We start from the raw sequence: 10,949 nt of genomic DNA, 5'->3' as shown, positions 1-10,949 counted from the left end.
GATATCCACAGGGAAAAAAAAGATAATTGTTAATGGATCACATCTTCAAACTACAACAGTATTTTAAGAGCATGTTTAAACTCTGCATTGATGAATATGAATATGCCTGCCTAAAGTCAATAGTCCTCTTCAGTGCAGACATCCAGGCCTAGAAAATGTGGAACAGATTGAGAAATTTCAGGAAAAAACTTATGTAGAATTCCAAAAATTACATAACCAAAACCTATTTGGATGACATCTACAGGTTATCCAGATTACTTCTCAGATTACCAGCTTTGAGATTGATGAATGCTAATACAATCACTGAAGAACTATTTTTCAAAGGTCTCATTGGCAATGTATGAATTGACAGGGTCTATCTACATATTTTAAAAATTAAGCCTGAAGATTACAACTCTCAAGTAATGTCAAGTCATTTAAAAGCTGTGAACCTGTTCTATCCCAAAACACAAGAAAACAAATTCAAACACAAATTTAAACACCAAATGAACTTATTTCATCCAGAATATTTGAAAATTTTCACTTTAAAGAGTAATGAAAATCTAAAATATTACTATTTTAACCTCCTTAAGAAGAATTTTCAAAATCACTGGGCAGGTAGTACAGATTGGAATTTCTTATCCTGTCTTGTTGTAAGTGAATAAGTGATACTATAAATCTATTCTTTATGAAGATGGCACCTAAACTTATTCTCTTTCTTACCAGCTGTTTGACCACCCTAAGATCTCTTACTCTATTTTACTTTAAAACAAATAGTCTTATTTTTCAGAATTGTGTTCTATTTCTATTTAACTTCATTATTACTAGTTGTTGTTGTTGTTGTTAAATTTTTAAGTGCCATCGAGTCGCAGGTGACTCATAGCGACCCTATGAAGGAAAGTCCTAGATGCTTGGGTGCCTTTCATCCTCTCTCCAGGTTCATAGGGTTTCTGGAGGCAAGCTATTATGGAAATGGATGCCACTCCTGCTTCCAAGCTTGTTTTAATCGTGGAGCTCCACCCCACTCTCTGTCCACATTGGGTAACCAGCCATTAACACATTTGGCACATCAGTGTCACAGTGTTCAGCCTCACAGCAAACACAACTGACCACGGTACGGCAACTTGTACACCAGGGCTCTATGACTTAGAGAAATGTCTGAACAAAAACAATGAAAGGCTGGCCCTCAGGCCACGGGCCCTACAGTCTTTTCCCAGCCTGCCATGCCCAAATGCTGGCAAAATCCCTGCTCCAGAACTCCAGTTCATCTGTGAGGTTAGCCCTGCCAACCCCCTCGGGGGCCCCCAAAAAACAGCACACATGCCCAGAGTCCTCAAACCTACCACACCTCCCTTATTACTAGTACAATCAGATCATTTTTTTAGAAATCCTTACAAGTATTTCCTGGGTTTTATTCTTTCGTATACGTCTTTTAATAAGACATATTGCAATGGGAAAGTTTACTCTAAAGTACTGACGAGCAATGGTGTCTCTCTGGAGACTAAGGTTCATCTGATACAGGCCATGGTCTTTGCAATCACTTGTTATGCATCAGACAGTTGGACAATGACTAGGGAGGATAGAAGGAGAATTGATGCCTTTGAGCTTTGGTGTTGGAGAAGAGGATTGCGTGTACCATGGACTGCTAAAAAAACAAACAGATTCATCCTGGAGAGGGTTAAACTGGGCTGCCCCTTGGAGGCAAGGATTCTGAGGCTTCATCTGACATAATTTGGTCATGTTGTAAGGAGAGACTGGTCCTTGGAGAAGGATATTATGGTTGGGAGGATGGAGTGCAGGCACAGGAGGGGAAGGCCTTCTATGAGGTGGATTGATTCAGTGACTGGGGCAATCAGGGTGGGTGTGTCAGAGACAGTGAGATTGGCACCAGACAGAGCAGAGTTCAGGGCTGTTGTACATAGGGTCGCTATGAGTCACAAGTGACTCAAAAGCATATAACAACAACAACAACATTCTTTCATAAAATAATTTTGTTTTAATTATTATATAAAAAGAAAAATATTTTATGATCAATGGTCTAATCACAAAAATCTATTGAAGATAATGGAATATTTTTAAAAAGCATTTCCTAGTAGCTTTTAGGAAATTCTGAATAGTTTTAAAGTTATTGAAAGCTCAATCTGGTTTAATCTGGTAGCCCAAAGACTGAGCCTCTCTGGTGATTTGAATCAGCTAGGGATTCCGAGGGAGTAAGATTGGTAAACTCCTCTCCTGTGATTTTTCCACCTTAAAAACCCACCTAAGGGTTAGCTATAAGTCAATTCTATCTCGAAGTCAATGAGTAAGAGAAATAGGAAGACTTAGGTCTGGAAGTTATCACTATTATGATATAAAACTGAAGTCCAAATAGTCACTCATCCCTTTACAAATACTAATGGAGAATGTTATTTGAGGTCTAGGTAGCCATACAACAAAGTAGAGCAAAAATGAATCAATAAAGAAGAAGTTCATAATACAGTCTACAAAGAATCAAGTGCAGAGGATTTCGGCATGGTGTGGCCAACAGAAAAATAAGGCAAAAGCAATAACATTGACGTTATTTGCTTATTTTAATATTAAAAGAACTTATAAATACTTTTAAATTAAAAGTACCAAATTGAGAGAATCTGTTCTGGAAAACAATGTATTTTAATTTTATAAATAAACTAATATGTTTTTTTAAATACTAATTCAGTGGACAATTCTGAGGATTCCTTTCTTTCTTTGAAGTAATTTAGACACTCTCCACCCAGTATTATCCTAAACCTTTCCCAAAAAGCCACAGAAAAGCAAGATCCTTTATCTAGTTCTTACCTTTGGACATTTACTCTGAACACCTTAGGAAATAACTTGATCTATCCACTTCTCATCTAATTCTTCATTAAACTAGGCATTGTAAGAGGAAAAGTACAAAAGTTCTTTCTACATTCATAAATATGAGTAAAACGTTCAAAACTTAAAAATGTAAGTGTAACAATAGTTGGAATCACGTATCCAATATGGAATCACTGATTAAGGTCCCACTTATATTGATATCAGGCAAATTCTAGGCTCTGAAAAAGAGAAAAGACAAACACACACCAGACACAACCACTGCCCTCATGCAGCTCCAAATCTAGTAGGAGAAAGGCATGATTATCTACATTAAGCAAATAGTTACTTAGTATTTCAGATGGAAATGTGAAGTGGTGACTAGGAGAAAGGTGAACTGGGAACTGAAGAAGGTCTTAGTATTTTACACTGAATAGAAACATAAGAAATTTCCAAAAGCTAACTTTTGGGCCAAGATGGACTAAGAAGAAAGACCTAGCAATCTATTTCTGAAAAACGAATCAGTGAAAAGCTTCTGTATTACAATTGTTTCCTCTGTAACGAGCTGAAGCCACATGCAGGAGCCTGTAGCTCTGCAGTCCATTGTGTATGATGTTACCATGAGCCAGGTGCTGACTCAGCAGAAGCCAACCGCCACCTTGGTCCTGAGACCACCTGCTTCTTTTGACCAACTGCAAAAGGGATAGTTATTCAAAGTACTATTGGTCATATGTGCATATCCTCTTTCTGTCCCTGACTTTAATTCTTCCTCTGTTAATCCAGATGAATGGAGGCTTATTGTTGTACCATGAACAGTCCAATACAAAGAATCTTAAGTAACAGAAAGGTCAAGTTGAATGGAGCTGAGTGAACAAGGTAATAGAGTTAGGTGGGATTTCATGAATGTAGAAGCAAACTGAGTCAGTGTTAGAACAAAGATCATGTATGTATAGGGAATATTTGTTTTGGAAATAATGGGTTATTCTAAGAAAGATGAAAAAATATTGGAGGATTTTTCTGTTCGTCCACTCTCACACCACCTGCTAAAATACTGGAAGATTTTTAGTACCACCTCAATTCATTGTCCTCAAGTCAGAATCAGCTCATAGCTGACCTTCTAAAAGTTTTACAAAAATTATAAATTGCAGGACAGGTGATTACCCACCATTCCCTTTCACAGTTGCTGGCAGATTTGAACCAGTGGAGAGATAAAGCATTTAAGTTAGGTATACAACTTCCTAGAACTGCAGCCAGAACTCCCCTTTCAAATGCCATAGAGAGAGAGCTCTAATTGAACACATTAGTAAGGACTCCAGGAGTGAGTTATGATGATAATGGTTTGGACCCAAACAGCGAGGAAACACCCCCAGCATGGCCTGCAGTTTCCTTTACTACATAATTTCCAAAGACTAGAAACAGTTGTGTGGGGCTAGTCAGGAACTGCATAACTGTGATAGTTCAGTTAGAAGTCTGTGCCATCTGTACAAATTCCCAACCTAGGATGATTCTCAATGCCCCACCCAGTGAAACAATTCCACGCCTGGCTGGAAAAGTATGGCCAACAGCTTGGCTCAAATTTCTTGTGTAGGAAGATTAATATTACATGAGTCAATGAATCTTCACTTCTCAAATTTGCCACAAATGAAAGAACTTCCTCTGCCCCCTCAGAACGTCTGGCTAAAGCCTGCCTGGCCTCAAAGCCAAGGAGAAACATCTGGGTGTCAGCAAGGAAATAGAACTGAGTGGCATCTCAATATATCTTTTCTAAAGTCACTTCAGTAAAAGCATGGGGCGGGAGAGGGTGTAAATCTCTTTTTGTGTTTCATAAATCTTCAATGTACTTGCTTGAGTTTTTCCGTCTTCAAAGTTATCTTAAACCACTGCATGGCCCACATGATGAGAAAGAGATGCCACGGGATGTTTAAGAAGTAATAGAGGTATGTGACGGGGGTCCCGGCGGGCTTTCTCAGTTTGTGGGATCATTAACTACTGAACATGTAGCCCTTTTTGTTCTTTTTGCTTCGGATAGTTAGGTTCTCCTTTGTGGCTCTAAAATCTGGAATCTGTCGGTAATTTTGACCCTGGCCAATCTGAACTCTCATCCTGCATGCTTTTTGTGAGACTGATGGAGGTCCATGAGAGAAATAAAAGCAGTGTGTATGAGAGAAAAATGTGTGCATTAGTCATTTTACTCAGCGCATACTACGTTGTCATCACTGTCAAACGTAATAAAAGTCCAGCTAAAACACTTAACCACATATTGATCTGCTCCCATTTCTCCCGCAGTGAACTTAGAGTAATAGGTCCCCTCCTTGTTCCCCCTGAGCTTTAATGCAGAGGTGTAGTCAGATTCCTGTAACTGTTTATTTTGGAAGCTGTTGAGGAAGCATCTGACCTCAAACTTTTCCACTGCTCGGCTATTGCCATAAAATCCATTCTGTGAATGAACTGAAACATCTCAGAAGGAACTTGAACATGAACTTGGATGCCTGGAGTAGCGGATGCTTTGTTAGTACAACTATTATTATGATGGTAATTACTAAGATGATAGCTTTGACAGAAAGTGTTGTTGTTGTGTTTTTATACATATACCATCAATCTTTTGATAAGTAAGTGACGTGAGAATCATCATCCATTAAATAGTCAGTGCTTTAAGGATTGGTGTGTAAGTTCATGCAGATGTGCCTCAGACAAGAGGCCCGTTGATATATTTTTTCTTTCTTTCTTTAAATCAGGAATTGAAAACCCTGTGAAACACACTTCTACTCTGATACACATGCAGTGGTCATAAATCAATGTCAACTAGATGGTAGCAAAGGTTTCATGTAACTCTGAGGGACAGAGTATTATAAGTTTCCCCAGCCATCTGAAAGTAGAATGTTTCCTATGAAGCCTTTTATAAGACAAAAGAATGTCAAGCAAAGAAGCAATTCCCATTTCTCTGAGAATATTGTTTAATATTCTCAGATCCAAAAGATAACTTATCAAGTCAAACTAAACAATGCATTATTGTCATTGTTATGTGCCATTGAGTTAGACCTGACACATAACTGACCCTCCAGCCTGTTGTCAGAGGCTATGCATCGCATAGGAGGAGATGATTCGCCTTTCTCTCCTGGAGCAGCTAGTGAATTTGAACCACCTGCCTTTGAGTTGACAGTAGAACTACTTACCCATTGATCCATCAGAACTCCCTAAAGGACACACAAGCCCTAAAATAATATACAGCATATCAAGTTGAGAGGCACAAAACTATGGCAGCTCAATACTGAGATGTTGAGGGCAGTTCTTGGAGAAGGATGTGCTCTGATCCTTTAAGGACTCCTTGCAAAACAAACCCTGCATCCGAGTGTCACTTTTCACCTTTTAAGATAAATGAAAAAAAATCTTTCTCAGATTGCTTTCAGTTGGCAAAAGCAGGAACTAACATGAGTATTTCCTTAAGTTGAAATGAGCGACCTAAAGTGAACTTTTTAAAAAGCAAAAATTGGTGCTTAGAGAGAGTAAGAGACTTCTATTCAGGCACTTAGAGATCAAGAAGCAGCCCTCGGTTTTGAATCCCTGTGTGACTGATTCTGAAAGCCATGTTCCTAGATTCATGCTTAGAATTCAGAAATATTCCCTTCTAAATAAATGTGTGCTAGAACGCAAAGTTAGGAGTTTGCACTTGGTCACAACGTTAGTATAGAAATCAAGAGGTACTGCCTCAGGTGCCATCGCATGGGACATGCTATTTTGGTGGTACAGGAGCTGCCTCAGCCATAGGCTTTGGTTTTTGAGGTAGAATTTCCATAAAGTCTTGATCACGGAGCAGATAGGACCAAACAATGGTTTCAGAAAAGGCCCCATATAAGATTTATGGCATAATTTATGTTATGCTTTTGAAACTAGGCCTCAGATTTTTCACCCTTCCAATTCCCCTAGTGATTCTATGAGCTACCAGTGGCTCTGTGAGTGATCTGTTTCCTTATTAAATGCCTTTTCTGATTAAGCTGGAGTTCCTAGGTGGTGCAAATGTTTAACACTTTCCACACTAATTGGAAAGTTAGAGGTTCAGATTGGAGGCTCTGATCTGGGAAGACAGGTCTGGTGATATACTTATGAAAGGGGGGGGAAATTAGCATTAGAACTTTCTGGAGCTCAGTCCTGCTCTGGATCCCTATGAGCCAGAATCCATTGGAGAGCAAGTGCTTTCTACCTGAAATAGCCAGATTGAATCTTATTTGTCTTCAATTTACATCACTGAGCAATCCACACAGGAAAGATGGACAGAGGTAGTTCATGTACCCCCTTTATTTTGCCGCTGCTTTTCTGGTGAACTTTAACTTTATGTCCTTCTCTTCCCTGTAGTAACAATTTGGCTTCTCACGGGAGGAGTTAAGCTGAGCTGGCCTGGGTATAAGATAGCAACTTGATGGCTAGGAGAGAGTTCCCTCAGCTTTCCCAGTAGAAGTTCATTCTGCCATGTATACTGAACTTTTCTGATATGGGCAGATTGAGAAACTGCATTCTTTGCAAAATGTTCACATCCCTGGGGGAGAGAAGAGGAGATATGCTCAAGATTGGTGATTTTTTTTTTTCATTTTTACCTCCTTGGAACTATGTTTTCATCTCTCTACTAATCCACAAATTTCCAGGTAAACCCAGGCTCCTTTTCATAAAAACAAACTGCAATTCTCTCCTAGCTTCCACTTAACTATTACTTTACCTAGAAGCACTGGAGGTGGGCCAGAACTGAAGAGCTGAAGTGAGCGGTGACCTTGGTCAGGCCCAAGTGGAAAGCTGAGATGACTACAGTGTAGGTAGCTACATGGGAGCTGACTGGCAGAAAAATAAATGGGGCATGTGTGTGCCATGGGTCACGGAAGCTGTAACACATCTGCATTCAGATTTATTTTTCATAAATTTATTTAAAATTTATAGGATTCTAGTAGTTAAAACACCAGTCTATGGCATCAATTGCTTCATAGTATATGAAAGTTAGAGAATAATAAGGAAGATCAAATAGAATTGTTGCTTTGAATCATGGTGCTGGTGAAAAGCTGCTGTCCAAAAGGTCAGCTATCATTCAGAAAGGACATGACAGAGTGGGTTTGGTTTTGCCATCTTCACATTTCTTGCCATGTCCTTGCACTCTCTGTGTTCCCATTTGAGGGTCTTCATCTTCCTCTATTTTGCTGATTTTTTCCCCTTTTCTATGATATCTTTTTTTAAGGGACTGATGTCTTCTGTGCCCAAAGCATTTGATATAGTGATATCAAACACATAATTTAAGAAAAAAAACAGCCTTGAGCTTATTGCTGTTGAGATGAAACCTATTCGCAGCTGAGTTTTCGGAGCCTATAAATGACATCAGAGGAAATTGTTGATTCCTCCTGTCAAGCTGCTGGGGGTTTCCAACACTCAGGGAGCTGTCACTCCTGTGTTTGCAGCACAACTTCTACAGACTGGTGCACCAAAGCTCCCTGTTTATAGATTTTTTAAAAGTAAAAAGCCAGCACAGTGGAGTTGACATATGGCTTATCTGCCACCAGGTTGTCAGAGGCTGTAAGTCACACAGGAAGAGATGGCCCATCCCTCTCTCTCAGAGGAGCTGGTGGATTGAAATGGTTGTCTTTGAGTCAGCAGCATGACTCCTTATCCATTGGCCCACCTGAGTTCCTTCAAGCCCACCACAAGTAGCAACCTGTGAACACTAGATCTGAGCCTTGCACCACCCTGTGACGTCCTTACAATCTCTAATATGCTCTACCCACTGTTCCAGTAACCGTGCCAGCCCATCTTACTGAGGGTCTTTCTCTTTTCTCTAACTCTCCACCTTTCCCAGTATAATGTCTTTTCCTAAGAACTGGCCCCTCCTGACAACTCGCAAGAAGTACGTGAGATGAAGTTTCATGGAATCGGCCTCTAAGAAACACCCTGGTTGCACCTCCTGCATTTGTTCTTTTGACAGTCCATAGATACTTATCACTATTCACTAACACCACCTTTCAAAAGTATAAATTCTTCTTATGTCATCCTTATCCGTTGTCCACCTTTCAGAAGCAATTGAAAAGAGCATAGCTTGGGTCAGGTGCACCTTAATCTTTAAATTGAGGTCATTAGCAGTTAGCATTTTGGAAAGGTCTTTGACACCAGAATTTTCCAAGAGTTCGTCTCTTTTAATTTTTTTAAACTGCTGTTACTGTGAATGTTTATTACAGGTCCAAGTAAAATGAAGTCATTGACAGCTTCAATCTGGTTTCCACCTGTCGTGATGTTGCCTACTGTTCTGTAGTGAGGAGCTTTGTCTTCTTGATGTTGAGATATAATCCATGTTGAAGGCTGTCCTCTTTGATCTTCGTTTAGCAAGCATTTAACAACAAGCGCATATATAGGTGTCATAACACCACCTCCCTTAATGCACTCTACTGAAATTTAATCAAACAGTAGTTGAGCTCACACCAGTACAGGGTGCATCCTAAACCCAATCACTGCTGGGTTAACAAAGAAGCAGAACAGAGACAGAGACTCAACCTGGTAAACTAGGCGAGGACCAGCAGAGAACCAAGGGCCCCAGTTAACAAAAGCACACAGTTACCATACTCCATGTTCTGCTCGGGGTTTTCAGCCTAGAGGATGCTCAGAAAAGAAATCTATGTTCCTTAAAGCCACACACTGGTGGTATTTACGTTCCAGCAATATGAGACAGGTTTATTTTTGTGTGAAGTGTCTATCTTTTTGTATGGAGATAGAGTTTCTAGACTCTGTGTGTGTGATGCGATCTCCCTAAATATTTTTACAGAACATCACACCGTCCTTGATCTGTTTGTGGAACGAAAGTTATTGGCCAAAGTAGTTTTCAAGACCCTAAGGCTCAGCTCTGCAGATGCCTTTCTCTCTTATCAAAGAGGACACCCTGCTGAGTTTGTTTACACCTTTAAATTCCCTCCAGGGTAAAGCCAGGAGAGGTTTCCCAGGTGTCAAAATCCTAGAGGGTGGGGAAGTGCGGGGGCCCTCCATTAGCTCAAACCCACGCGAGAGTGAAAGACGAAAGACAAAGATGGTTTTGGGGCGGGGTGGTCCCTTGCAAAGATCTCGTTTGGGGAAGCTCTGGGAGAGTTCACTAGCCTCCCGTCAACGGGCCCTGACACCGTGGACTGGCCAGTGCTGTGCCAAAGCGGGGTGCTGGCAAGTCTCCAGACACGGAGGACACAACTTTGACCAGACCCACCTTTGGCCAGACCCACCCAACAAGCTGAGCGCAGCTCACCTTTCCACCAGCTCCGGTGGCCTAGGCCGGGGGCGGGGGAGGGGGAGCAGAGGGCGAGCGTCCAGCCAGCTCTCCAGCCCGAGCCCCACGGAAAGAAGGGGGTGCAGAGATCGCAGTGGGGCCAGAGGTTGCAGACGGAGCAAGAGCTGGGGCTTTACCTGTGCAAGGTGAAGAGAGCTGGCAAGGTCGCACCTCCTAGCACCAGGTGGTGCATTTAATTTAAAAGGAGTGTTAACCTTATTTATACAAAATAACACCAATGCGCAGAGAAGCAGTAAATCCATTGTCGTTAACCAGCGGGGCGCGGTGGCGCTGGCAGGCTGCCCACCGGCGACACGGCGCAGCTGGCACCGCGGGGAGCCGCCGGCCTGCCAGCCCCGGACCGCGCGCGGCGCCCTCGCTGCCCTGCAGATGACTCTCCGCGTTCCTGTCAAATATATTTAGAACAAGAGGTGTCCACTTAAAGAGAAACATTTGTTAATCACTTCAGTGCAGGCGTTTGGCAGCCATCCAGCTTCACCTTTATAAATATGTAGGATCAGTTACCAACCAAGTGGGAAACTCCGGAACAAGTCCCCCTTCTCGCTGCAAGCAGACTAGGAGAATGGCCCCAGCACCTGATTCATTTCCTATCCCAGCGGGTTCTCCTGAGTGGAGAACAGCCTTCTCTCCTAAAGGTGCATGGAGATAAATTGATGGCGCGCAGAAGAGAGCGGGTTACTTGAGACTGGATGACTTTCCACTGGGCGCTGGTGTCAGTTCCTGCCAGCAGCTGTCCTTTGGGAACGAGTGCGAAGCTGCCCAGAGATAGGGGACAGGACAAGCCACGTAAGAGGATTCCCTTTAAGGAGTCCCGATGTCCACTCCCCTGTACCTGTTCTTCATTTGTGGGTCCTTGAGTCAGCTC

General features: G+C 41.7%; 1 pseudogene; it reads left to right on the top strand.

Annotated features, from left to right (window-relative positions):
* Positions 1-10,213, top strand: part of LOC102843068 — a 54,388-nt pseudogene extending 44,175 nt beyond the window's left edge.
* Positions 10,214-10,949: the final 736 nt, after the last annotated feature.

Source organism: Elephantulus edwardii, unplaced genomic scaffold (assembly GCF_000299155.1).
Source record: "Elephantulus edwardii isolate Elephantulus edwardi_28Jun2011 unplaced genomic scaffold, EleEdw1.0 scaffold00204, whole genome shotgun sequence".
NCBI lineage: Eukaryota > Metazoa > Chordata > Mammalia > Macroscelidea > Macroscelididae > Elephantulus > Elephantulus edwardii.
This window is presented reverse-complemented; position numbering and strand designations above follow the sequence as displayed.